General features: G+C 41.6%; 1 long non-coding RNA gene across 1 annotated transcript in view; it reads right to left on the minus strand.

Moving 5' to 3' along the window:
* LOC134809546 (uncharacterized) overlaps positions 1–25,810 on the minus strand; it is a 32,275-nt gene extending 6,465 nt beyond the window's left edge. The window contains exon 1 of the long non-coding RNA XR_010155544.1: positions 25,693–25,810. This is a non-coding gene — a long non-coding RNA (uncharacterized LOC134809546). The remainder of the gene's footprint in view (positions 1–25,692) is intronic.
* Positions 25,811–26,172: the final 362 nt, after the last annotated feature.

Here is a 26,172-nt window from a genome sequence, read left to right on the forward strand (position 1 = left end):
GGCTCCATTTCTCATGGGGCTCCCATAACACTGCCTGCTGCCCTTGTCTCTTCAGGTCTAGGGACAGTCTAGGCTCCTCCAATGCTAGTCTCTGGGGGTCTTAGCATCCCTTGGGTCCCCTGAACCCTATGCACACCTCTTACAGTATCATTTTAAAATTATCTGCTGTTTCAGTGGAATTCAACTTCCTTCTGGGACCCTGAAACCTTCTTGTTTGTGGGGGACAAAAAGGAAAGAATTCAATTAAGAAGAATGTAAACTAGCCAAGCTTACCATGAGTTCTTAAGAGACGGTTGCACCCAAGCATGGTCATGATCAGCACCCGTCACTAACACAAGTGCAATAATAGGAACACTTGAATTACATAATCCCCTGCCCAGAAAGAGTCCAAGATACTGCTTGTGTTGGGATTTCCTATGCTTAAAACACAGAGACAAAAGCAAAAACATCCACACTGCTTGATTGAGATACCAGTGTCCCCCAAGTCTTATAAGACCTTTCAGAGAAGCTCCTGGCAGGGCCACATGTTGGCAATGCTTTATTTCAGTGGTCCCCAAACTTTCTGGTACCAGGGACTGGTTTCATGGAAGACAATTTTTCCACGGATTGGGTAGTGGACGGGGATGGTTTCAGGATGATTATAGTGCTTTACATTTATTGTGCGTTTTGTTTCTATTATTATTACGTTGTAATATTTAATGAAATAATTATACAACTCACTGTAATGTACAATCAGTGAGAGCCCTGAGCTTGTTTTCCTGCAGTTAGACAGTCTCATCTGGGGGTGATGGGAGACAGTGACAGATCATCAGGTATTAGATTCTCATAAAGAGTGTGCAACCTAGATCCCTCGCATGCACAGTGCACAACAGGGTTTGAGCTCCGATGAGAATCTAATGCTGCCCTTGATCTGACAGGAGGTGAAGCTCAGGCGGTTATGGGAGCAATTGGGTGTGGCTGTAAATATAGATGAAACTTCACTGGCTGGCTGCTCACCTCCTGCTGTGTAGCCCCAGTTCCTAATAATTCGTGGCCCAGGAGTTGGGGCCTCCTGCTCTATTTGACTCTTGGGGGGTGGGGAGGAGAAATCCCCTGGAGTTACTAGAAGGACAGAAGGAGAGGGTAAATTAGCAAATAGTGAGAGGAAGGCAGCTAAGTTCTAGGCAATCACAGTGGGAAAGTTGAACACTTTTAATCACAGACTTCTTGCCAGAAACTGTTATTTAAACTTCTGAGCTTTCAGGCTGAACTTGGAAATAACCATATTATCAGGGATAAGTTCTCAGCAATGTCATGGAGAAATCTGTTCAAAAGGTCTTTTCAGGGCCCTGCAGGGTTGCAAGTGTCTCTGAACAACTAGCAGGGGGAAAACAATAACCAATTCCCATTTCCCCACTCCTAGCCCATCGCTCAGACTCAGAGACCTCTGTTTTCTCAAGCCCTATCAAGGATTAGAGAGGTCCAGAGAAGGACAAGAAAATATCCAGGGGTTTCCAGTAGGAGAAAAGGCAATTTCAGAACATTCAGAGAAGGAGATAGTTTGAGCTAAAGAAAAAAAAATAAAATAAAAAATAAATAATAAATAAATAAATAAATAAATAAATAAATAAATAAATAAAATTGAGAAATGTAACCAAAGGGTGGGATAAAATCCAAATTGGTAGCCAGAAAGTAGGTGAGCTGTGGAAATGAACAGAATCATGATGCGTAAGTATTAAAATGGACCCAAACTGGCATAGTCACTTTGTCTCTGAAAGCCACTCCACTACGTCCCATTTTAGGCAGAGGTTAAAAAGAAAGTCTGGGGGTGGCTCTGTGCTTTGGAATTAAAACAGCATCTGCGATATTATTAGCTGGGCCAAGATGTGCAGAAGCTATCAATCTTTCTGCTTGGGGGAATAATTGATTGCCAAAGCGGCCCAGACAAGCTGCTTCTCCCTCCCTGAGGTCTGGCCCTGAGTTCAGCACAATTAACTAAGTGCTTCTGTGCTGGAGAAGGCTGGGAGCACAGTTGGCTCCCTCTTAAGCATGAGGTGCTTAAGGAAGGAGAACTCTGCTTTATACCTGTCCCCAACTGGGACGAACACCATCCACTGATATTTCTTGTGAGTGGAAACACTGAGGGGTGGGACTGGGCTCTTCTTTAGGATTTGGGAGACTGTTGGAGCTTATAAGCACCTTCCCTGAGCAATGTTTTTATGAATATAAAATAAATACTAAGGATAACAAAAGAATACAGCTAACAAGATATTTTTTTAAAAATTGGTGATGTACTGATAGTTGTGTGTCTTTATTACACATTAATAAGATATAGTGGTGGGTGCAATAACTTTGACTTATGGAAGTAATGAATATTTCAAAATATCTACAATAGCTGTGTGGTATGAAAATATCTGTATAATATGTGCTGAAACTGCTAATTCTTTTTTTTTTTTTTTTTTTTCGAGGTAGAGTCTCGCTCTGCTGCCCAGGCTAGAGTACAGTGGTGCAATCTCTGCTCACTGCAACCTCCGCCTCCCAGGCTCAAGTGATTCTCCTGCCTCAGCCTCTCAAGTAGCTGGAATTACAAGCACGCATCTACCACACTCGGCTAACTTTTTGTATTTTTAGTAGAGATGGGGTTTTGCCAGGTTGGCCAAGCTGGTCTGGAACGCCTGACCTTAGGTGATCCACCCACCTCGGCCTAAAAAAATGCTGGGATTACAGGTGTGAGCCACTGTGCCCAGCCTGGAACTGTTCTATGGTGGGTTTCTCACCTACATTTATCACAGAAAGAAGTGCTAAGTTTCATTCAGATGTTAGTGAAAATAAATAATTTTTTAATCCAAGTTTATAGATCCCTGACTTCTCTCCACGTGCCTTAGGTTAAGCTTTAAAGGTGTGTGGGATGGGAATTCCTTGCATACTAAGGAAAAGAAGTGCCAGGAGCCTGGGCCTTGTGTGGGGTCAGGAGTGAGAAGGGTGCCCCAGGCCATTCTTGGGGCCCAGGATGCTTGGAGGGTAACACACTCATTGGAAAGAAGTAACACTGCACTGGAAGTAAATTGTAATTTAAAATGACAATGACCCTCTCCCATCAGAGTGAGCTCTACATGAAAATACACATTCACCTTTTTAATTTAACTGGGCTAGCAGCAAATCCCTCAAACTGCTGGCCTTGAAAGTCCTGAAATCTGGAATGAAGGGAAAGAATTATAGACAGACAGTAACTCCTTTCAGCTCCAAATCCACCCAAATTAATTGTTGTTCATCCCTCTTCCCTGCTGCCACACAGAAACAGACTGCACCACTTCCCCCTCTTTTCCTTGGTTCTTCCTCATCCCATTAGCTTTCTCATATGGGGGTTTGGAATAGATGGCTACTGAGTCCATAGAGCTCACTAACTACGTTGTGAACAATCTAGGACTTTGGGTTGGTTTTACTCAGTGACATGATCAGGTTTGTATTTCAGGACAATCACTCTGGCTTTAAGATAGAGAATATGACTCCAAGCCAACCACCATGTACCATCTCAGGGCCAACATCCTTGTCCAAGTCACCACCCACTCTTGCCTGGGTTGTTGGAGTAGCTGGTTAACTGGTTCATCTTGTCCTTTCCTGCTGGCCAATTCTAGCCTGCACCTGCTTTTGTATGGTCTGTGAGCTAAAATAACTTGTGGAAATTTGTTTTCCCTCTTGTTATATAAATACCTTCATAATAAGTACCTCGATTTTGCTTCCTGGCCCACAAAGCCTAAAATATTTACTATCTGACCCTTTATAGAAAAAGTTCGCTAACCTCTGCCATGGCATATCAGTCCGATCCAGCCAGGAAACCAGGAACAGTTTGCTCCACTCACATGGGGGGAAATTTACTGGAGAATTGTTTAGCCAAGGGTTATAAGAACTGAGGAGACAAACAGAACACAGTGAGGCAGCACAGAGATTAACAACTGCAGGAAGCTGCTACCATCCTGCAGTTGGAGGAATATGGGAGGATGTGGTGTAACTAATCAGGGCCAGGAAGCTGCAGGTGGCCAACAGAACTGAATGATATGCTGCTATGCAAGAGGTGCCAACCAGTGAAGTGGTGGGGGTGGGGGTGGGGGTCTTAGGGGAGAAAATCCTGGGTCCTCACTTCCTCTGACCCCCAATTTCATAGCAATGCTTCCTATCGGCTGAAGCTACCTGGAGGGTTATTGTCAAGGGGGCCTAGAAAATGTAGTTCTCTGAAATACGGAACACAGCAAGAGAAGGAGCAGGCAGGAAATTGATATTAGAACAAACAGGCAAATGGGCAGCTCACTTAAAAACTGAGGATAACACTTGGCTTTCAAATGTTCTCTAAGAGCTGGAGATGATTTAAGTAAGGGCTCTGTGTTTCATTCCTGGAGCAGAGCAGTTAATGTTATTATCCTCATTATTACTATTATTAGTTAACTTCTACCCTGCACTTGGGTTCCCTGTATTGAGTTGTCCAAGCTAAGCATGATGTTGTGGCAGAAGATGGAACTGTAATTGACCTGATTTACCCAGAAATTGTGAGGAATGGAATGAAACTGGACCACATTTATAACTTCCACACATATGGGGCTGGGCCCAGGAACGTGCACCAACCTCCATCTCCCATCCAATGAAATCATTTCACATCACTTATTACAGTCCAGAAGGATAGTGAGATTAGGAGTTTGCTGTTGCAAAATGCACTCAGAGATGCTTTGTGCTAGTGGGGACTTCTTTTTTCTAGAAGTATGTTTGTATGTTGTTAGGAGAGACACACTTCTGTCCACCCATGCATGCTTCTTCCTTTTTTATAATTGTTTGCTGTGCCAACCTGTAAAACCACAAGCATAACAGCTTAGTTTAACAAGCTTCCTCTTTTAAATGCCAGCCGATGAAATCAATGACGGGTGTAATAAGATGAAGAATGTAGCCAGTAGGGAAAGTTTCTGCCATCTTAAATGTCATACACAGAGATGAAAAGATGCACAGACTGAACATGCATCAGCAGCTCAGGATGGCCACCCAAGAAGAACCTTGGGAACTGGTTTTTTGGTAAATTAACCCCTCCAATTACTCCTGGTTTAACTCCTTGCCATTTGAGCACTAAAACCCCAAGCCTAAAAGACTTTAGGAGTTTTAGGTTTACAGAGAAATATGTGTCTTCTTCAGCTGCCCCTAGAGGTTTATTTCACCTCATTCTGCCTCTCTCGACTTATCTGTTAGGGTTCAGGCATGGTGTGGATGGCAGCAACAAATAAATGCATGATTAGGTCTTACAGTCAGCTGCCCTCTGATTCTGCTTCTAATATACCCATTTCTGGGTTAAACTTGTAAGTATCATAATCAAAGCTATTTAAATTGAACCAAAGACTTCAACTGAGAATAACATTAATTCTTCCTACTCAGTTCTTATATTAATTTCCAGAACAGCCTTCTCCTGAATTCCTCAAGGGCTAGTTGGGCTTGGGATAGGCTTCTGGGGAGCTGAGGGTAGAAGGAAAAATGGTTCTTATCCTAAGCTAGTGTTACCCAAACTTCAATTATTCTCAAAAGTCTTCAAGATCGTTGTTATATCCAAATGTCACTTCTACACTTATTCACTTCACATTTTACTTTTAATTAACCCATATTTTTTATTTAAATTCGTTGTTGTTGTTGTTGTTGACAGAGCCTCACTCTGTTGCCTGGCTGGAGTGAAGTGGTGCTGTCTCAGCTCACTGCAAGCTCCGCCTCCCGGATTCACGCCATTCTCCTGCCTCAGCCTCCTGAGTAGCTGGGACTGCAGGCACCCGCCACCACACCGGGCTAATTTTTGTATTTTTAGTAGAGACAGGGTTTCACAATGTTGGCCAGGATGGTCTCGAGCTCTAGACCTTGTGATCTGCCCACATCACCCTCCCAAAGTGCTGGAATTACAGGTGTGAGCCATCGTAACTGGGCTTAAATTCGTTTTTAATGAAAACTTTCTATTAGTTCCATAAATGAAAAAGTGGTATCACTTGCCATAATAAAAGAGAACCATGAAAGAAAATGTATTCTTATGTGGCCCTGGGATGTTATTAGTAGGCCCCAAATCTAAGGCCCACTCTCTACATTAGAAAGGAGAGAATTAGCAAGTGTCAAGAGAGCTGTTAGACACATGCTGGCACAAAAAGGAAATCTTTTTTCTTGAAATATTCAGAAGGGTCTATGGCCATACCACCCTGAAGGTACCCAATCTCGTCTAATCTCAGAAGCTAAGCAGGGTTGGGCCTAGTTAGTACTTGGATGGGAAATAGTCAGAAGGATCGAAAGATAAATGAAAAGGAGGCCATTTCCTTCTTTGTGTGATTCAGTGTCGTTCATTGTTGTGCCCATACACTACCTAAATCATAGTATGGGACACATGAACAGCTCTATCATTTGAAGGGCCCATTGCAAAATGAAAATGTGGGTCCTTGTTTAAAAAATTATTAATATACTCAAAAGAAGACACACAAATGGCAAACAGGCATATGAAAAGGTGCTTAACATCACTGATCATCAGAAAAATGCAAATCAAAACTACCATGAGATATCCTCTTACCCCAGTTTAAATGGCTTCTATCTAAAAGTCAGGCAATAACAAATGCTGGTGAGGATGTGGAAAGAGAACCCTCGTCCACGGTTGGTGGGAATATAAACTAGTACAATCACTATGGAGAACAGTTTGGAGGTTCCTCAAAAAACTAAAAATAGAGCTACCATATGATCCAGCAATCACACTGCTGGGCATATACCCAAAAGAAAGAAAATCAGTACATTGAAGAGATACTTGCACTCCCATGTTTGTTGCAGCACTGTTCATAATAGCCAAGATTTGGAAGCACCTAAGTGTCCATCAACAGAGGAATGGATAAAGAATATGTGATACCTATACACAGTGGAGTACTATTTGGCCATAAAAAAAGAATCAGTTTGGGCGCAGTGGCTCACGCCTGTAATCCCAGCACTATGGGAAGCCAAGGTCACAAGGTCAGGAAATCGAGACCGTCCTGGCCAACATGGTGAAACCCCATCTCTACTAAAAATACAAAAATTAGCCGGGCGTGGAGGTGCGTGCCTGTAATCCCAGCTACTCAGGATGCTGAGGCAGAAGAATCGCTTGAACCTGGGAGGCAGAGGTTGCAGCAAGCTGAGGTCATGCCACTGCACTCTAGTCTGGCAACAGAGCTAGATTCTGTCTCAAGAAAAAAAAGAAAAAGAAAAAGAAAGAAAGAAAGAATAAAGAATCAGATTCAGGCATGTGCAATAACATGGATGGAACTGAAGGTCATTATGTTAAGTGAAATAAGCCAGGTGCAAAAAGACAAACATCACATGTTCTCACTTATTTGTAGGATCTAAAAATCAAAACAATTGAACTCATAGACATAGATAGTAGAAGTATGTTTACCAGAGGCTAGAAAGAGTACTGGGGGCATGGCGGGGGACGTGCAGATGGTTAATGAGTACAAAAACAACATAGAATGAATAAGACCTAGTATTTAATAGCACAACAGGCTGACTATATTTGACAATAATTTAATTGTACATTTTAAAATAACTAAAATAGTATAATTGGATTGCTATAACACAAAGGATAAATGCTGAGGAGATGGATACCCCAATATCCATGATGTGATTATTAAGCATTGCATGCCTATATCAAAAGAACTCATGTACTCCATAAATACATATACCTGCTACGTACTCACAAAAAATTAAAAATAAATTTAAGAAAATTATTAATAGTTTCAAGACAGTAACAGCAGAGCAAGAACCCAAGCACTGAGCCCTTCTAAGTGTAGGACCTCACACCCATGAAGCCAGCTTTGATGGTGCATGCCCCATACTTTGTATATTACAGAGAAGGCAAGCATCCAAGGGAATGAGTACATGTGAACACCCTGTAGGAAACTTGAAGGGAAGTACGGAGGGCCATCAATGCTACCTGAGGCAGGAAACAAAGCCAAAGTATGGGACTAATAATTCTACGTCATACTGATGAGAAGAACCACAAGACAGTCAGGTCAGATACAATAATGAGGCATGTGGCTGGAACTATTGCCTGGAACTGTTTGTGATTTCGTTTTAGAAAACCAGTTTCCTGTTTTTTAAATAGTCAAAGTTAGAGTTGAAGAAGATGAAGGAGATAGTAATGGCATGACCTGATATATCTGGCAGCATCCTAGCAAGAAACATCCAGGGTGCTTAAAGATATAGCTGCAGAAAGTTTACTAAAGGGACAATACACAGAAAAGTGTAGGCAGTGTTACAAGCACCAAAAGGGACAATCACACAGAAGCACTAACAACAGCAGGAAGCTGTTACCAGCCCTAGACCTGAAGGGGCAAGGGGAGGCAGTGGTTATTGGAACTTAGAAAGGACTGAACTCCTGGGAGAGGGCAGGCTCACAGGAGCCAAGACCTTAGGGGAAGAAATGCAGTCACTGCCAAACCACAGCCCAGTAGGGAAGGGGCAGGAATAATAAATGCATCAACTTATTTATCTTCCCAGGACCTCCCATTGACAGAACCCAACCCAGAACAGGAGGGCAATAGATCCTGGATGATGCAGCCCAGAAGTCAGCCTCCTGGGGCACAGGGCAGGGGGGACAAGGAGGGAGATGGGCCTGGAGGGCACCTGGAAATTAATCAGCACATCTGGTGACATGTATCTGTGGAGGTGCTGGGGAGTGTGTGAGACTATTGGGGGTGAGGGTCAGGGAGCATCGGTGGGGTCAGTGGGGGGTGGGGAGGAGGCGGGGCGGTATTTAAGAGAGTAGCTGATTGCACCCAGATTTTGGACTAGGCAAACTGGGTGAAAAATGACTCCATTCACTGAGCTAGGGAATTCAGAAGAGGAACATTTGGGGGAGGAGTTTTGGCCGTGCCTTGTTTGGAGGCATAAAGGACATCCAGGAAACAGAGTAATCAGGACTGGCACTGTAGAACTGGAGGTCATGGATCTGTAAGAGGCAGTTGAAGTCAGTGGGAAGACCAAGGACAAAGATCCAGCAACACCAACATGCAAAAAGAAATCGGGGGGAAACTAAGGAGTGGCCAGATGAGTAAGAAGAAACTGAAAAGAGTTGTTGGAGGGAGGGGGGGCAGGGTGGAAATATTCAGCCAAGATCATTTCCAGAGGGAGTGAGCCTTAAGTCATTGTACAAGAAGCCATTAAGTGGAATCCTGCATTGCATAGGTGTCTGGATAAGATGACCCCTTAGCCATGTCCCGTCCCTGTGTTTCCACTATGATCAGAGATGAAGTAGAGCAGCAGTTCTCAGCTACCCCCTACCAAAGTTCCCAGTCTGCCCCAAAGACAGAAGGCAATGCCTCAAACACCACAATCCCCAACTTGGAGAAACCACCTCCGGCTTCCAACCCTCCTTGCCACCAATCTCTCAGTTTCTTCTGAAGCCAGCACAGAGGGATTAGCTGAGAAGGTTTGTGTTGAGGGGAATGGAGGCCCAAGAGAAAATAGGAGGAAATGAATCTCCCTTGGAATCCTTGAGGCAAATCAGGGCTAACACTCCAGCCACAAGCCGCGGTAAGTTTGGCCTGCTGGTCAGCTATGCAGGACAGATAGCAAAGAAGCCAACTCCTCTTGTCAGCCCTGAGCAGATGCCGAAGTTCTTCTGCAGACCCAGCTCTCTGCTACCTGCCAGTCCACGCTGCTGTCCCTCTCCACCCTTGTACTATCCTCTTCAGCCACACAACCAAATTCTCTGATTTCCTCTCTCCAGGGCATGTTTGCCCTCATCTGACTTGATGTTGAGGGTGTAGTCACATGAGAAACTAAAAGGAATTAAGGTTAGAGAGAGCTTCCTCTGACCCTCCGCCCTCACCCCACCCCTCACGGCCAGGACAGCCCCATGCCCAGGTGTCACACAGAGGCCTCCCTCCAGCTCCCCTGCATGCCCTCAGTCTCTTTTTCAGGGAAAGCCATGGTTGAGCTGACAATCCTGCCTCTGAAAAGCCTTAAGTGCTTCCTAGAAGATGCATCTGACTTTCACCAACACTAGTGGCTAGCACTTCCCCTTCCACAATTCAACTCTGTTGCCTCTCCAGGAAAAGCCTCTTTAACCAAGACCGCCTTAGGCCACTAGCCGAATGAGGCCAGTTCCTCTCAGCTGCTTCTCATTTGCCTTCTGCCTGCCCTGTCAATGGCATTTGCCAGTGCTCAGTTAATGTCTCTGGAACTCTGGAACTACAGTTTTCTTATTCACTGAGGTAGCCAAACTAGAGTGCTTCCCAAAAGCGCTTCTTCTGACTCTCTACTAAAACTGTCTTTAATTGTCTTGCCTGAAAGTCATGGTACAATACCAGATGCTTCAGGGAGAAATGACTCATAACCCCTTCCCTTAAGAAGCTCATAGTCTTGGGGGAGAGACAGGGAAGTGGGCAGTAACTCCATTAGAAGTTATATGAGGAAGTATGAAAAGATTACAGAGGAGGAAGCCATTAAATCCAACTAGAAACTGTTATTTCAATAACAGCTGCATTTAATACTGAAATCCTGCTATTATGCACCAGACTATGTATTAGCTAACTCTTACACCCCATGATGTAGCCAGTCTTATTAGCCTCGTTGTATACATAAGGGAGACAAAGCAAGGAAACTTGCCAAAGGCTACAGGACACCAAGTAAATGACACTGGATGCAGACAAACCCCGCCCACTCCAAAACCTGTGTTTATTACCATAGTAGACAGTAACTGGACCAACATTGGCATTTACTGAACACTAGACACTGCCCCATGCATTTAACACACATAAAATTTGGCCAGGCGCTGTGGCTCATGCCTGTAGTCCCAGCACTTTGGGAGGCCGAGGCGGGCGGATCACGAGGTCAGGAGATCGAGACCATCCTGGCTAACATGGGGAAACCCGTCTCTACTAAAAATACAAAAAATTAGCCGGGTGTAGTGGTGGGTGCCTGTAGTCCCAGCTACTCCGGAGGCTGAGGCAGGAGAATGGCCTGAACCCGAGAGGCAGAGCTTGCAGTGAGCCGAGATCACGCCACTGCACTCCAACCTGAGAGACAGAGCGAGACTCCATCTCAACAACAACAACAACAAAAATACACAGTGAAGAAGGTATTACTTCAATTCTCCTTTTGCAAATAACACACTGAGGTTCAGAGAAGTTATGTAACTTGTTCAAGATCTCACAGAAGCCAGAATTCAAATGCAGACCATAATTACCACACAATTTGGCCACCCTGTTTAGAAGACATAACGTGTGAATGACACCATAAAGGCTGTTAGAAAAGAAATATGTTTTCTTAGTTTGAGTTCCTCCCAATAGCATGACTTGAGACAAGAATCTAGATGCAGGTAGGTTATTTCTAAGGTGATCCCAAGGAGCAAAGGATGGGGTACAGCAATAGAAAAAAAAAAAACACAAAATAAAGGTTTATTATGGGGGTTGCCACTGTGCTCTCACAAGGAGAGGTGAAAGAGCATTTCCCCAGAGTTCCCCTGACCCCTCTCCAATGATGTATGGGTCTTCTGAGCTCCCTCAGGCATCTCTGGTATCAGGGAATCCCTGGGACAGAAAGCAGAAATATAAGATATGTGCTGGAAGCCAGACACTCTGGGCAGGAAGCACAAAGCTGGGCTCTGAACTGCGCACCCCAGCCACAGCTAAAGTCAGAGGTGATGTGGCAAGCATAAGAGTCTAGCTCCCAGCTGTACCTGCCTCACAAGGGGGCAATGCAGTGGGAGGGGACACTTCACACGCAGCAGGCAGCAGGACTAGGGCAGGAGCGTGAGAGCCATGCATGTTCTACCATGCACTTATGAAACGTTCCATTGCTCCTCTACTGTATCCCCAGCAACCTCCACCGCGCTGGGTTTACAACTCTCCTCCTGAAATTATAGAAATAAACAAGCTGAAGTGAAGCAACCCTTGATTCCAGAGGCCAGAGGCAGCTTCCCCTTTCTTCTATCCAACCATGAAAAAGCAGTCCTCTGCCTTGTGCAGTGGTATTGCTGGCTCTCAGTTACTAGTATTTTCTGAGGCTGGCAGTATAGAATTGCAGTTGAATGCTTGAACTCTGTGTGTCCTTGGGCAAGTTATTAACCTCTCTGAACCTCAGTTTGTTTCATCTCTAAAGAAAGACACAGATACTTACCTAGTAGAGTTGGGTGAGGATTAGATGATATTCTGGCTGTGATGCATTTAGCACAGTACGTGGGGTATAGTGAGCATTTAATCAAGAATTGTTGTGCATATTTTAACATTTCTGAGTCAATTCACTTCAGCATCAAAGGGGAGAACTAGAGGCAGTTACTTATCATTTAAAGAAAGAGGATAATATAATGCAGACAGTGTTAGACTTGCTGGGTGAAAGATTTCATTTTCCAGCTTTAGGATCTTAGGGCCAGTAATCTCTCTGAATTTGGGTTTTTCTATCATAAGTGGAGATAACCATTTTTGTCTAACTCAAAACATTGTTGAGGCTCAATGGAGATCACAAATGTAAAATGCTTTGTAAACCCTAATGTGATATAAAAATGTTATTATTGTGATTATCATAATGATAATAATCAAAGCTTCACTCTCCCCAGCACAAGCATATACTCGCTCTGTGAGACTGACTGCTCCTCAGCTGCTGGAACAAGAGCAAGGCATTTTCACCCTAAGGTCACTGCCATTGGAGGGAGTGTGTGATTAATATCAGAGACACTCTGTAACAGCTGCTCAGGGTGAGCCACTCATACCATCAGTGTCAAGGGCTGGGCTGCTAATTTATTTATGTATGAAGATGACAACCAGGGAAAGCAATTAGGACCTGGGCATCTGTTGTGATCCTCGCTCGCTGGACCTGTGGCAGTGGGGCACCACAAAAACCTTAACAACAGTTGCTAACTGCTAAGTACCATCCTTCTGCATTGGCTCAGGATCACTGACTCTTTATTTGCCAAACAAGTCATGTCTGTGCTCCAATCCGTTGTCTGTTCCCTTCCTTGAGCCAACCCAAATTACAGGACAAGAGGCAGGAGTGCCGAAGGGAAATGGGCTTGGAGGCAAAGACGTGTGTTGGGCGATGGGGGCTGGGAGATTCTAAAGTATTTTCAGAGTTCTTTACTGCTATCAATTAAATGAATCCCTGCAACAGCCCTGGGAAAGTAGGTCAATATTATTATAGCTGCATCATGGATGAGAAAACAGGCTTAAGAAGAATGGCTTGCCCAAGGCTCAGCCACCCATCAGAAGAGCTGAAGCAGAATTAGATGGACAAATTCCTGACACTGAATCCTTGGCCAAGTGTCTGCTTATTTAGCATGCAGCAGGTGATCAATAAATGGTAGACTCCTTACTGACTTGACTCATTGAGTCTTAAAATGATGCATTAATCCCCTCCTGGGCACAGTGGCAGATTCTAGAGCCAATTCAGATCCTAAAGCCAGAGGAGCTTTTAAACACAGGTCCTAAAACCCGCATAATTCAGGAAGTATCTTTGGAGGCACCCCAACTGAAAGAAAGATGAAGAGGTAGCTTGGTCTTCATAGAGCACGTTGCTTGGGCTGCCCAAAATCTGAAAACGGTTCTTACCAGAAGGCAGAGAAGTTGGCAGGGGTTCCCTTCCCTTTCCCCCACCTTTATAACCCTATGGAAGCCAAATTTGGTTCCATTTCACATCTCAGAGGAAGTTAGAGATTGTATGTGGTGCAGGGAGGGCAAGATCTGGGGTGGGGTGCACCATGGAGATGCCAGTGGCCACAGGCATTATGCCTGGAGATATGATTCCCATGAGACTGTTCCCAACGCACATCTTTGGCTGTTTTACTTCCCTTGTTTCCCCAAAGTCTGTGCTCCAGTCTTCCAATCGATTCCAATAAACTCTTTCTGCCTTAAATTAACTGGACTCTCTTTCTGTTGTTTGCAACCCCGACTAGTACAGTTTCTGACCTAGAAATGTAAGTGCTTGCCAAGAGGGATTAAAATTGCCAGCTTCAGATTTCTGTACATTGCTGGTAAGAAGGTAAACGGGCACAACACCCATGCAGGGCAATTTGGTAATAGCTATCATGGATCCTTTGACCCAGCTCTCCGCTTTGGGGAATTTATCCTACATATACACTTGCACAATTGCAAAAGGACTTACATGCAAAGTCATTATGCGCTTCTGTGCCTATGCACCGAATCATTCACTATAGCGGTATTCGTAATAGCAAAACACTTGAAAGGCTCCAAAGGTCTATCAAGAGAGGACTGATTAGGTAAATTATGGCATATATACCTGATGGAAAGTTATCCAGTTGCTTTTTTTTTTTTTCACGAGGGTACTTCTTATGTACTGATATGGAAAAATTTCCCAGATATGCCAATAAGTAAAAAAAAAAAAAAAAGAAAGAAAGAAAAGGAAAAAAAGAAAAAAAATTGAAGAAAAGGTTCAGAACAGTGTATACAAGATACTATCTTTTATAAAAATAGGAGAAAATGGATCTACATTTGCTCTTTCTTAAATATGCGTGAAGCAACTCTAACAGGTCACAAAGAAACAGAAGTTTTCCTGTTGGAAGAGAAACAATGAGGCACCTAAAAGAACAAGATGAGGGAACAGTTATTACATTTTTCACTGGGTACCTTTTCAAGTTTTTACAGTTTTTGAATCAGGTCAATAGGCATCTATTCAAATTATTAAATTTTACAATTGCTACCTCAAAGACTGAAAACCAGCCCAAATTTAATTCATTTGATCACCCCCCCATCCCCTGACACACACACACACACACACACACACACACACCCATCACCCTCAGCGTGTGGCTAGGGCAAAATGGTTAATGGTGGCCATTGGGTTGTCAGATTCCAGCACATGCAGAAGGCAGGTCAAAGACTTCTCTGTGGAGTATTGCCTTCACACAGCAAGAAGAGACTATTGAAAAGACAGAATAGGCTGCTGAAAACAAAGTGAGATGGTTTCTATTGCAGGGGAAAAAGAAGGTTCATAGTATCTTTTGATTTGTAAAATATAAAGAGACATTACATTTCAGCACATGTTCTTAAGAACTGCCTCCCCAAGTCATACAATTCACTGACCCTGCCATGGAGACACCCTCCTCACAAACTGGAAAATAGCCCATTCAGAATGAATTACTGGGAAATAAGGAGTCCTGGCAAATTATTTGCATCAATGGAATATATCTGGCGTGATTATTCTGCAAATACTGCCCAACGAAGAGATTTGAGTTTTCTTGCCTGCAGGTCCACAGAGATCAAACTCAAACAAAGGTCCCCAAGACAAAACTTACTTATCCTCTAAGTCATCTACTTGAAAATCAATCATATTTCAAATTTAATGAGTTTTAAGACAAGTAAATTAGAGTTTGGCGTAAGCAATATTGATTAGATGATTCTGTCAACTGGAACCCATAACTATCCTCTGTAATTAAGTATTCCATGTAGGGTACAATGCACTCAATGCTGGTTGCCTTTATGAGTATATCAGAGGTCTGCCTATTCCTGTAATGAAAGTCTTTTTCACACACTGGCTGGCAGTCTGTGCCCTGCCTAGTACGGGTGTCCCTGCACTTTTTCTTGGCAGCAGCAGGCTTCAGTGATAAGTGGATTTCCCCAAGCACTAATCACCCCTTGCTCTAGTCACAGAGCTTCAGCAAATTTAAACATCAAAATGAAGAACGGCAACTAAAAAAAAAAATCACGTGGAAGAAACTGCCTTCAGTAAAAGAGCTTCTGTGGAATAATATGCAACTGTTGGGAGCTGTTCTTTAAAGTTCCCCTTGCAGTTTGCATTTCATAGAAGCTTGGGGATGGCCAAAGTAAATTTCTCACTAAATTGACTAAAGAAGGAGCAAAAGGGCAGAATCTAAAACATCTACTGTCACCATTCAACATCAAATGTCCTAGTCCTACCTCTCAACATAAAAGTACCTTGCCTATATCAATCTTTTCTGTCCCTCCCTAGGGAAACCTTATTTTTTAAATCTGAGTAATGGCTGCTTTTTAATTAATTAATTTAATTAATGTTAAATGGAATCTCTGACATTTTAGTAGTCCTGGGATCTCTGGAGCACAGTGCCCGACAGTCCATTTTACTAAGGAAAAGAAACATCAGAGATTGCATATGAAATTTTCCATGTTGCACTTAGCCCCCAGCTGTTTTAAATAGGGAAAACAGAAAGGCAAAGAGCACTAAATCCTCAACATTGAGAGTATGGACTGGACTGATTTAGGCACCACTTGGAAGCTTGTTAGAAATGCAAAGCCCTCTGGTCCCATCCCAGACCTGCAGAATCAGAATCTGCATTTTAATCAGGTCCCCAGGTGATTCCCATACACATTAGAATTTGAGTAGTACACCTAGGTTTGAATCAGACTCTGCTCTTACTAGCTGTGTGAACTTGGCCAAGTTACATAGCCTCTCTGTATTTCAGTGTGCCTGGCACATAATAGGCACTCAGTAAATGTTAGCTATTAAAGGAGACCTATTTCTGGAATAAATGAGAGGATCTTGGACTTTGGACAGAGAGAGATCCTTGGGAGGAAAAACAACATATGCCTGATATAAATTGACAAAGATTTTACTGGAGCCAGAGAAACAGAAATGGGTGAAAAATAAGCAGTGATACCTAAAAGGGGAGATAATTGAAGACAGAGATGTGTCCATATTGCTTCTCCACCTTGAGCAAAGAGGTTCAATAAAGCGATTTAAAAAGGAAAAACAAAAACAAGATTTGAAATTTCACAGCCCTGGATTGTAACCCTGCCTCCACTATTTCCTGGCAGTATAAATCTCAGCAATTTTCTGACCTCCCTGAGCCTCCATCTTCAGTATGTATAAATTTGATGTGGACATTGATAGTTACCTGTAGAAGTTGTTATAAAGATTAAATTTAAACTATGTATCATAAGAAATGTGTGTTTCATATAGTAGCAGAGTTTCTGTAAGACCAAACCAGATGAATCTCTGAAGACATGGGCTAGATTTTGAGTGATTCTCAACCCTGGCTGCATATTTCAAAACACATGAAGCTGAGTTTTTTTTAAAGACCTATATCTGGGTCTCACACCCAACCAATTAAATAAGAAACTTTTGGGATGGTGCCTAGCCCTTAGTATTTTCAAATATTCAGCCCAAGATTGAGTCCTACTATGATAGAAGGAAACAAAAAAGAAATAGCAAAATCAGTCTGAAAAAAAAATTACACAGAATCTTGGGTGAGAAAAACAGATGGAAAAAAAAGAGGCCTGGAGAGAGTTGAAAAAGGAGCACCTTGGGCCATGGTGGGGTGTCTGTAACTACAGCAGCAAAAATGGTTAAAGGTCTTATTAAAGAATAGAGAAATCCAATATTATTGATACTGGCTACCCCTGTCAAATCTCCAGTGAAAGCAATCACGCAGTTTATGTGTGGCATATTTGGGAGGAAATCAGAAAGACAATGAAGGAGAAATGGCCATTGACCTTCCTTTGGGTTGACATGAAAGCCGATATAGGACAAGAACACAAGCAGAATGTAAGGATTCAGCAACAGCTAGAAATGGAGTCAGAGATGACCAGGAGACACAGAAAACCATAGGAAGTTATAGAAATACTAGGGAGAGGATTGGACTTTCTATGCCATAAAGAATTAGGGTGTGAGTCCATTTTCTCTGGAGCCCAAGAGGAAAGGGGAACTCAGCTGATTTCTGATTTACACATGGACGCAGTTCACACTAAACAGGTGGTGGTAGTTATAATTAGTCCTGAAAAACTGAAATCTCAACTCCCTCCGCATATTTGATATTCATTCCTCTGTATTAAAGCCATCGTTATAGAAACTCTGCTAACTAATGTGGAAGTTTCAGAGAAGTTATTGTGGCAGTTTGCTACCCACCACGTTTGCAAATAGACCTTTTGACTCTAAGGTTTCCCAAATTTTGTATTAGCAAATATATCTTGGCACATGGATTTTCACAACCATTTGTAGGGAGGAGACATGGCCTGTGCTTAATACACTTCTGTTAAGATCCCCAATTTCCAGAATCCTAATATTTGTCACCCAAGAGTCATGAAACTGACAGGGATGCAGGCTGAGAGGAGCTGTACTGTGTGAGCAAGAGGCTGACACATTTGCATTCACGAGGCTTGCTTCAGCCTCCTCCAGGGTTCCCATGATGCTGTTATGAGCAGAAACAACTCAACAGAACTCCAATTAAATCAAGTGACTGTGCATCACATAACATTTAGGAGTGCACAGATTTTTTTCTATATAGATGGCCTCTTACAGTCATGATTAAACTTTAACACATAGAGTGAAATCATTTACAAAGAACCAACATCAACCATTGTGAGGTGAGGAAAATCTTTAAGCTTTCAAGGCTGAAAATGAAGGGAAATGTCTTCATCTAAAGATCATAAAAGTAATTTGTCTCATTAAACATTGGATTCTCTTGGCATGATTACTTTTATAAATGTTTAAGACTTCCGATTTGTTCTCTTTTCTATGAAATAAGAAGGAATTACTAAAGAGTAGAAACTTAGTTTTTCTGGCTGACTCATATTCTTCCTTCTAGACTCAGCTCAGATATCTTATCCTCCAAGAAGCCTCCCCTGACCTCCAGGCCAGGGGAAGCTTTCCTCTCTCTGAGTGTCCTTAGCAGCCTCTTTGTGTCTCTACTTCATAATTTCTTATTTTATGTTGAGGTTATCTTTATGTGTCTGTCTCCCTTATAAGACTGTATACTGCTCACTATTATACCGCTAGCACCTGACACCGTGCCTGGCACAAGAGAGAAAATCAGTGTTTGTGGGACCGTTGAAATCAGCTGAAAAATGAATGGAAGAGAATTCAATATATCCCAGAATCCGTGTTACTATAAACAGGGGCACCCGTTGCTTTCTTCCTCTCCTGAATAATAACTGAGGGCATTAGCCTGTTGTCCCAATTCCATGGTAAGGCAGTCTACCTAAAGAAGACTGTTCCTTTGAAATAATGAGACAACTGAAAATTCTCAAAACCAGCTTAGGCTGTTAGCTCCAGGGGATGAGGGAGTTTGTCTTCCCAGTTCAGCACTGCAACCCCAGGACTTAGCTCAAGGTCTGCCCACAATAGCCACCGGCAGAGGACATGAAGATGAACCACCCAGATCCCCTTCAAGGAAGGACCTGCTGCCCCTGCAGAGTGTAGCCAGCACACAGCCTTCAGCTGTCAGGGCCTTCAGAGACTGCCTCAGCTATGCCTTACCTCACCTGATGGCATGCCCTTCCTGGGGCAGCCCTCATCCAGTGAATGAGCAAAGTAGAGGTATAAAGCACAGCCATCGTGGCTAGATGCAGCCATAGGACAATTCCAACAGGCAACACCCACTCCAGATCTCCCCACCAGCTTCCCATTTGTCCTGTATTGCAGTTTAACTTTCTCTCTGCCCAATCCTGCCTTCTCTCCCTCACCATTACAGGTGTTGGTTCCTAATCAATATTTTGTTCCTCAAACTCTGTCTGAATGTCTCCTCCAGAAAAATCCATCCTGTGAAACTACTAATAAATGCTTGTTGAATGAATGAATGAATGAAGTTGTAAAAAAATTGTTTTTTAAATCTGTAAGTAAATTAATGTGCAAACAAACAAGTAAAAGATGTTAACTAGAAAATATTTTAGCTGTGCTAAATGACTACCACTGTCAACCACAAATAGAGGTGGAACAATTAGGGAATCCCCAGAACAGTTCCATACAGAGATATTAGAATATAACTACCACTTTCAGAACATGTCTTATGTTAAATGCTGTGCTATCTCACATAATCCTTTCAGCTGCCCTGTGGGTGGAAAATCATCGGCCCCATTTTAGAATATGAAAGGAGTCTCTCAGAGTTGAAGGAGCTTGCTCAAGATCATGTAGCTAGTCAGCTCAAAGAAGGGATGCAAATTCTTTCTGCCAATGAAAACTTCTCCATGGTTCATATCATACTTCACAATCCATCACAAATGTTTTAGTTGGTAACCCCTTCTCAATATGGTCAAACAGACTGGCTGAAAGCAAACATTTGGCCTGAACATTTCCTTCTATCCAGCTGGCTGCTCCAATAAGAAACTATTACCCTTGTTCCAAATGCACAAGCTCATCCCTGTGTGGGCAAATAGATGCTACTTGGACAATTCCAGTTTTATTTTTGCCATTAGTGACATATGCAATGCTGTTTTTTCCATCTCATGAATAATAACAATAATAAATTTAATCATTATGATAAAATAATTATAATAATAATGGTACAAAACTATCTTTATTAGCTTAAAAATCATAGTAAACTTTCTTGTAACATTTGTCTAAAATGAGAATGGAATATTTTCTGCTAAGTATGCAATGGTATTGCTTCTTTCAAAAGCAGTTTAAGGGGAACGTAAAGGTGTACTTTTGACTAAACACAGTGAAGGACTTTCAGGTCATAATAGCACCTCCCATCCCATTGAGGTAAAATTGAAATATGACTGGAAACTAGACATGCTAGTATTTCCCCAAACTTTTGGATGAATTCCTTCTAATCACAATGGAGAGATGGTCCCCCATTCTTCATTCGTTTATGTAGTCCATGCTTTTTGCCTTATAATTTCATAGTGCCTTTCCACTCTGAGTTCAGGGCTTACCGTGTAACTGACTTTGGCCAATGATATGTTAACAAATGTGATGTAAGGAGAAACTTGAAAAGTGCTTGTCAGATTGGATTTGGTCTCATTCTTGCTCCAGTGCAATTGCCATGAGAACATGCCCAGGTTAGCCTGCTAGAGGATGAGAAACGTGACGCAGAGGCCCCAGCTACAGTGCCCCATTTGGAATTCAACCTAAATGAGGGAACTATGCTAACTCTCCAATATTTGAGAAAGAAATACTTACTGTCATATGCCACTAAGTTTTCCAGTAGTTTGCCACACAGCAAAATTTAACTGGTGAAACAGTCTTAGGCAAAAGACTATTGGTAGTGTTCACTTGCTTTGATTTTTGAAACAAAATAATAAAGACAGGAGAAAGCATGACAGAATACATTTCTACAAGCCTTTCCTGTGTATTCTCATACCAGAGACTCAGGGCCCCTGTTGACCAGAAAATGACTTTCTGAAATGACCATACATTTTTGCCTCATTCTCTATTAGTATTTCTCTATGTCAGCATTGTCTAATAGAAATAGAATACACACTAGATAAACAATTTAAAATTTTCTAGTAGCCACATTTTTGAGAAGCAAAATGAAACTGGTGAAATTAATTATAATAGAATATTTAATATATCTAAAATATTTTCATTTCCACATTAAATCAATGTTTTTAAATTATTAATGAGATATTTTACATCCCTTTTTTATTCCACATCGTGAAATGTGGCGAGTATTTTACATTTACAACACATCTCAATTTGGACTAGACACATTTCAAGTGTTCAATAGCCACAGGTTACTAGTGGCTACTATATCAAAAAGCACAACTCTGAATCCACTGGACATGGTAGTTCCATTGGCCCAGAATGGAAGTAGACAGGAAATGAAGCATTGTATCCTGGGATTTTAGCAGCCATTGGAAAAGAGAAAAGCCAGAGGAATTGAGAATAGTAGTTATTGCAACTTATGACATAGTAATTACACATTGTTTTGGATTACTCAGAAATAATTTTCTTCATCATATTCAGAAAATTAAGAGCAGATAATGCAGAAAAGCTTTGTCAGACAAGTGTCTAAAAAAACAATGGAAACTTGGTTAGGAGCTATATATATATCCATCCACTCTTCAATTGTGATACAAGGAGTATGTGTCATCATCTAGGTAGGAGATAATGGGATGAAGAACACATGTGCTTATTTTTTTGAAAACTCCAGGAGTATATATGTATATCTATATATCTACTTATCTATGTAGCTATACACACAGACACACACAATAAAAATAATTCTACAATTTTGCATTATTGGAGAAGGAAAGTATTTCCCTGACAACACAAATAAATAAATAGCATATTTTTTAAAGAGTAATTACAGGTAAAAGAAAAATATTATACCTTTAATATAACTTAGAGAGATCGAAAACCTATGAAACAAGAGTTGAATGAAGATGTGATGGGAAAAGAGATTTAATTTTGGCCTTAGACAAAAAATGGAGCCAATCGAAAAAGGGAAAGAGTTCAAGAAAATTAAAAATGCAATTAAAGATAAAAAGATAAATAAGAAATTGGTAAATAGAATGAGGATAAGAGACCTAACTTATACATAATTGGTGATACCAAGAGAAAATCCCAACAGTTTAAGCAGAAGCTAAAATCAAGCCCCAACACTGGAATATAATGGAGCAAATTTATAAAGTTTCAAAGAAAAGTGTATGACCCAATAATTCTCCCCAAAGTAGGTTGTCAAAAGAAATATACTCTTAGACAGTAAACTGTACCCATTATCTATTGCCACAATAATGCTGCAAAGCAAGCAACCACAAAATCTCCGTGAGATAAAACAATAAACATTTATTTTTGTTCACAAGATTATGAGTTGTCTGGGGATTTCTGCAGATCTGAGCGGGGATACTTCACATGACTGTGACCTTGTCCAGACAATTAGATTCACCTGACTGATCTCTATTTCTCTCGTCCTCCATCATCTTAGCTTGGTCTCAGAGTGGTAGCAGGGATACAAAGTTACTGGGTAGAGGAGGTAGATATGAGGAGGCTAATAAGGAGGACCATCAAAGCAATAATTCTCCTTGTGAATGCCCTCCAGCTATAGACCACCAGGAACACATCTTAAAATGTTGGGTTTATTACTCATTTCAGTGAGGGAGAATTCACACCGTGGGAAAACTCGAGTCTTGTTAGTGAGAGGGCATTAGAAAGCATTTGTAGGATTTGTGCTTTGTGTTAAGTGATTTTAGTGTGTAGGGTTTTGGTTCGGATTGGATGATGTCCAGAAGCAGGGGTATCTTATGAATGGGTATCTTAATAAATCTTATCTATCTAGAATGTGGGAAGACCAGAAAAGATTAACGCTGTACTTGGTAAAGAAGCAGCAATCCCTTGTATTAGCCATGAGAGGAGGATGGTTGGTCACTTCTGTGGCTTGGACAATGTACATGTTTTGTTGTGTTCAGACATGGTCATGAAGTGGTCTTGTCTTTGTCATGCTCCACCATCATCACAGAGTAGCCTGGTCTGACACTGATGCTCTGTGAAGTTATTTTCAACAGGAGAGCACTAAAGTCTAGCTGTGATGCCAGCCGGCTCCAAGAGGTCAGGTTGCTTTTCTTCTCACGTCACACACACACTCCCAGTTGGTTACCCTGGCAATTTTACTTAATGCTTTCATTCATCATGGCAAGAGGTGATTCAAAATAAATGAACTTGATTTAAAAAAAAAAAAAAAAGGTTTGGTATAAAAGCACCAACAGTAAACACAGAACCCAGTTAAACACAGAGCTATATCTAAATGAATATTATAAATGTGGTTATAATATATCAAAAGCGATCATGAAATGAGACATATAAGCCATATAATAATAGTTTAATAATAAGAATTTAGGTATAACCCCCAAATTATATTAACAAGAGTAAAGAATGAAAAATGGAGAGTAGTAGAAAGTTGAAATGTAGAGCATTTCTCATTTTAGAGAATGGGAGGTCATAAGAAAATGGTTCTTTTTTTTTTTTTTTTCCTCTATCAAGTTTGGAGAAAGAAAGGTGCCATATGTTTTTGAAAAACTTAATGAAAACTACTTGTAGTGCTAATAAACAGAATGTGTACCTTCCAAATGATTACAGAAAATAAAAGCCACCCCTAAAAAATTGTAGCATCAGACAGAAAACAAAGAAACTAATCAGAAGCATTTTTTAAGCATAAAACAAAATGGCTGAAATAAGACCAAAAAGTAAGACCAAATGAGTCTTACTCATTCATTGGTCTTCCCTCCTTTTCATACCCCTGCTCTTGCCTTAGACCAGGCCCTGATCTGCTCTCTGTCTTCTAAAATACTGCACACAGCCTCCTAATCAGCCTCTCTCCCTCAGATCAGATCTTTGCAGAGCAGAGGCTGCACTCGTGCTATCATTTGTAGAGTGGGGACATTGGCAAACTGTTGATTACAGGTGTGCAATGAGGAGAGAACAGAGATTGAGACAAGCATGTGAAGCTTTTGTAGCAATTTGACAAGCTATTTTGTGTCTGTTGAAACTAATAATTAATAATTGGTGCTTGCATTTTGTACCTTTTTATTACATTTTTCTAGTAACTCATTTTTTATTATAGTTTCTAAAAATATCAGTCTGTAATATATGAGAAAAGGCAGAAAACAGCTGGTCCTTCACCACGGATGGTTTGAGAAGCCCAGAGCATATCTAAGTGAATTCCATGGAATCTGTCACTTCTCTGCCCACAAACATTCAGTGTCCCCCTCCTGTTCCTAACAATGATTCTTCTTTTCCTGCCTCCACATTATTCCTATGGGCAACATTGCCTATCAGTCATGCCTCTTATTATACAGGGATTCTCAAAGGGAGAGGGCAGGGACGAAAATCTCAAACCTGGAAGGAAAGCAGTGGGAATGTGCACTTTGAAACATAAAACCCTAAAGATTTGGATACATCTGCAGTGTGTGTGTCCCCTTCCCTTCCTCCTCCGCTACCCTCAGGCCACACCTCCAGGCCCTCCCCAACAGCACCCCCAGAACTCAGGAGCTCAGAGATTGCACCCTGGACACACCCCGCAGTCCCTTGCCTGCCCCTTTTCTCCTCTTCAAAGACTGTCACCTCTCCCCTCCACCACACTCTGCTCCTTCTTGAAGCCCCAACTCAAAAGTCATGCTTTCCTGTTCCCTCCTTCCCAACCCCTCCCAGGCAAATTTCCTTGCTCCTTTGAGGCAAAAGCTCCATACACATACCTAACTTTGACACTGAGGCTTCAATTTTAGGGGTTTTCCTAAGGACAAAATTAGGGTTTATGTACAAATTTATCTATAAAATTATTAAATTCAGAGTAGTACAGGATTGGTTAAATAACTAACTTCTGTCCATACAATAAAATAATACACAGCTACTAAAAATTTTGAAGAAGAATGCATGTAACATGGAAATATGTTTGCAATGATCTGTTAAGTAAACAAGTAGATTATAAAATAAAATGTGTAGGTACATATATGGGAAATGTTTAAATGTTATTTAAATATAGTGATAAATATAAGCATAATATAGCTCTAGTTACAGATAAAGACACACACATAGACAAAGGGACAGGCACAAATGTAGGCCAAGATACAAAGATGCATACAGATGCAGATACAGACCAAATGTGAAGAAGTGTTATTTCTGTGTTATGGGATTATGAGTAGTTCTGGTTTTTCTCTTTTTTCCTATCTGTATGTTCTACCAGAAATGTTGATTATTTTTTGCAATAAGAAAAAAAAAAGTTAAAGAATTAATTGTTGCCCATGCAGGTTGCCATGGAGCTCTGCACAGTCTTGGAGGAAAGCACTTCCCCTTGTACCTTTGGTTGTTTACTTTGCCAGCTCCCACTGGATGTGGTCCCAGGAGGTAGAATCACCTGGCAAACACAGCATCCCAACACTGAACAGTCTCCAATGACACATTTGCAGAACTAAACTGAATGTGTTGAATTGCCCGAAGACAAACACTGAACAGTCAGGCATCCATGCCATTTCCCAGGAAACCAAAACTTGAATTGATCAAAATGACCAGGGCAGCTGGACACATGAAACATGAGTCTTTAGTACTCACCTGTCTGGATGAAGTGTGAGTTGAACTTGGTCAAGGGAAACGTGAACAAACCCTAATGGAAGTGCCCGTTAGCCTTAATGGACACTTCATTAAGCAGCCCTCCCCAGCTCTGTTTGTGGAAGAAGCCTGGGCTGTGATGACTCATCCAGTGGGTATTGATTCTTTTCAGGTAGTTCAGAGGGAAAGTTTTTCGTGAAACTGCCTGGGAAATGGGGCAAGTCCCCAGAATGAGCATATTAGCAGATATGATTTTTCACTTAGTTTCTGTGTGTTTGTGTCTCTGTATAATAATAATGCTCTCTGAAACGAGTAGACTGGCTTTCCCCTGAAGAGGATACAGTTCTTTCACACATATTGAGCCCAATTTTCCCATTTCTCAAGTTTCTCTCAAAGAGTGTGAGTACTTCAAGACACATTAGCTCTGCAAAGCGTCTGGACTTTTATTTACTGACAGACGGCTACTGCTGAAGGAATCAAGGC

The sequence above is a fragment of the Pan troglodytes genome, chromosome 2 (genome assembly GCF_028858775.2).
Source record: "Pan troglodytes isolate AG18354 chromosome 2, NHGRI_mPanTro3-v2.0_pri, whole genome shotgun sequence".
Classification (NCBI taxonomy): Eukaryota; Metazoa; Chordata; class Mammalia; order Primates; family Hominidae; genus Pan; species Pan troglodytes.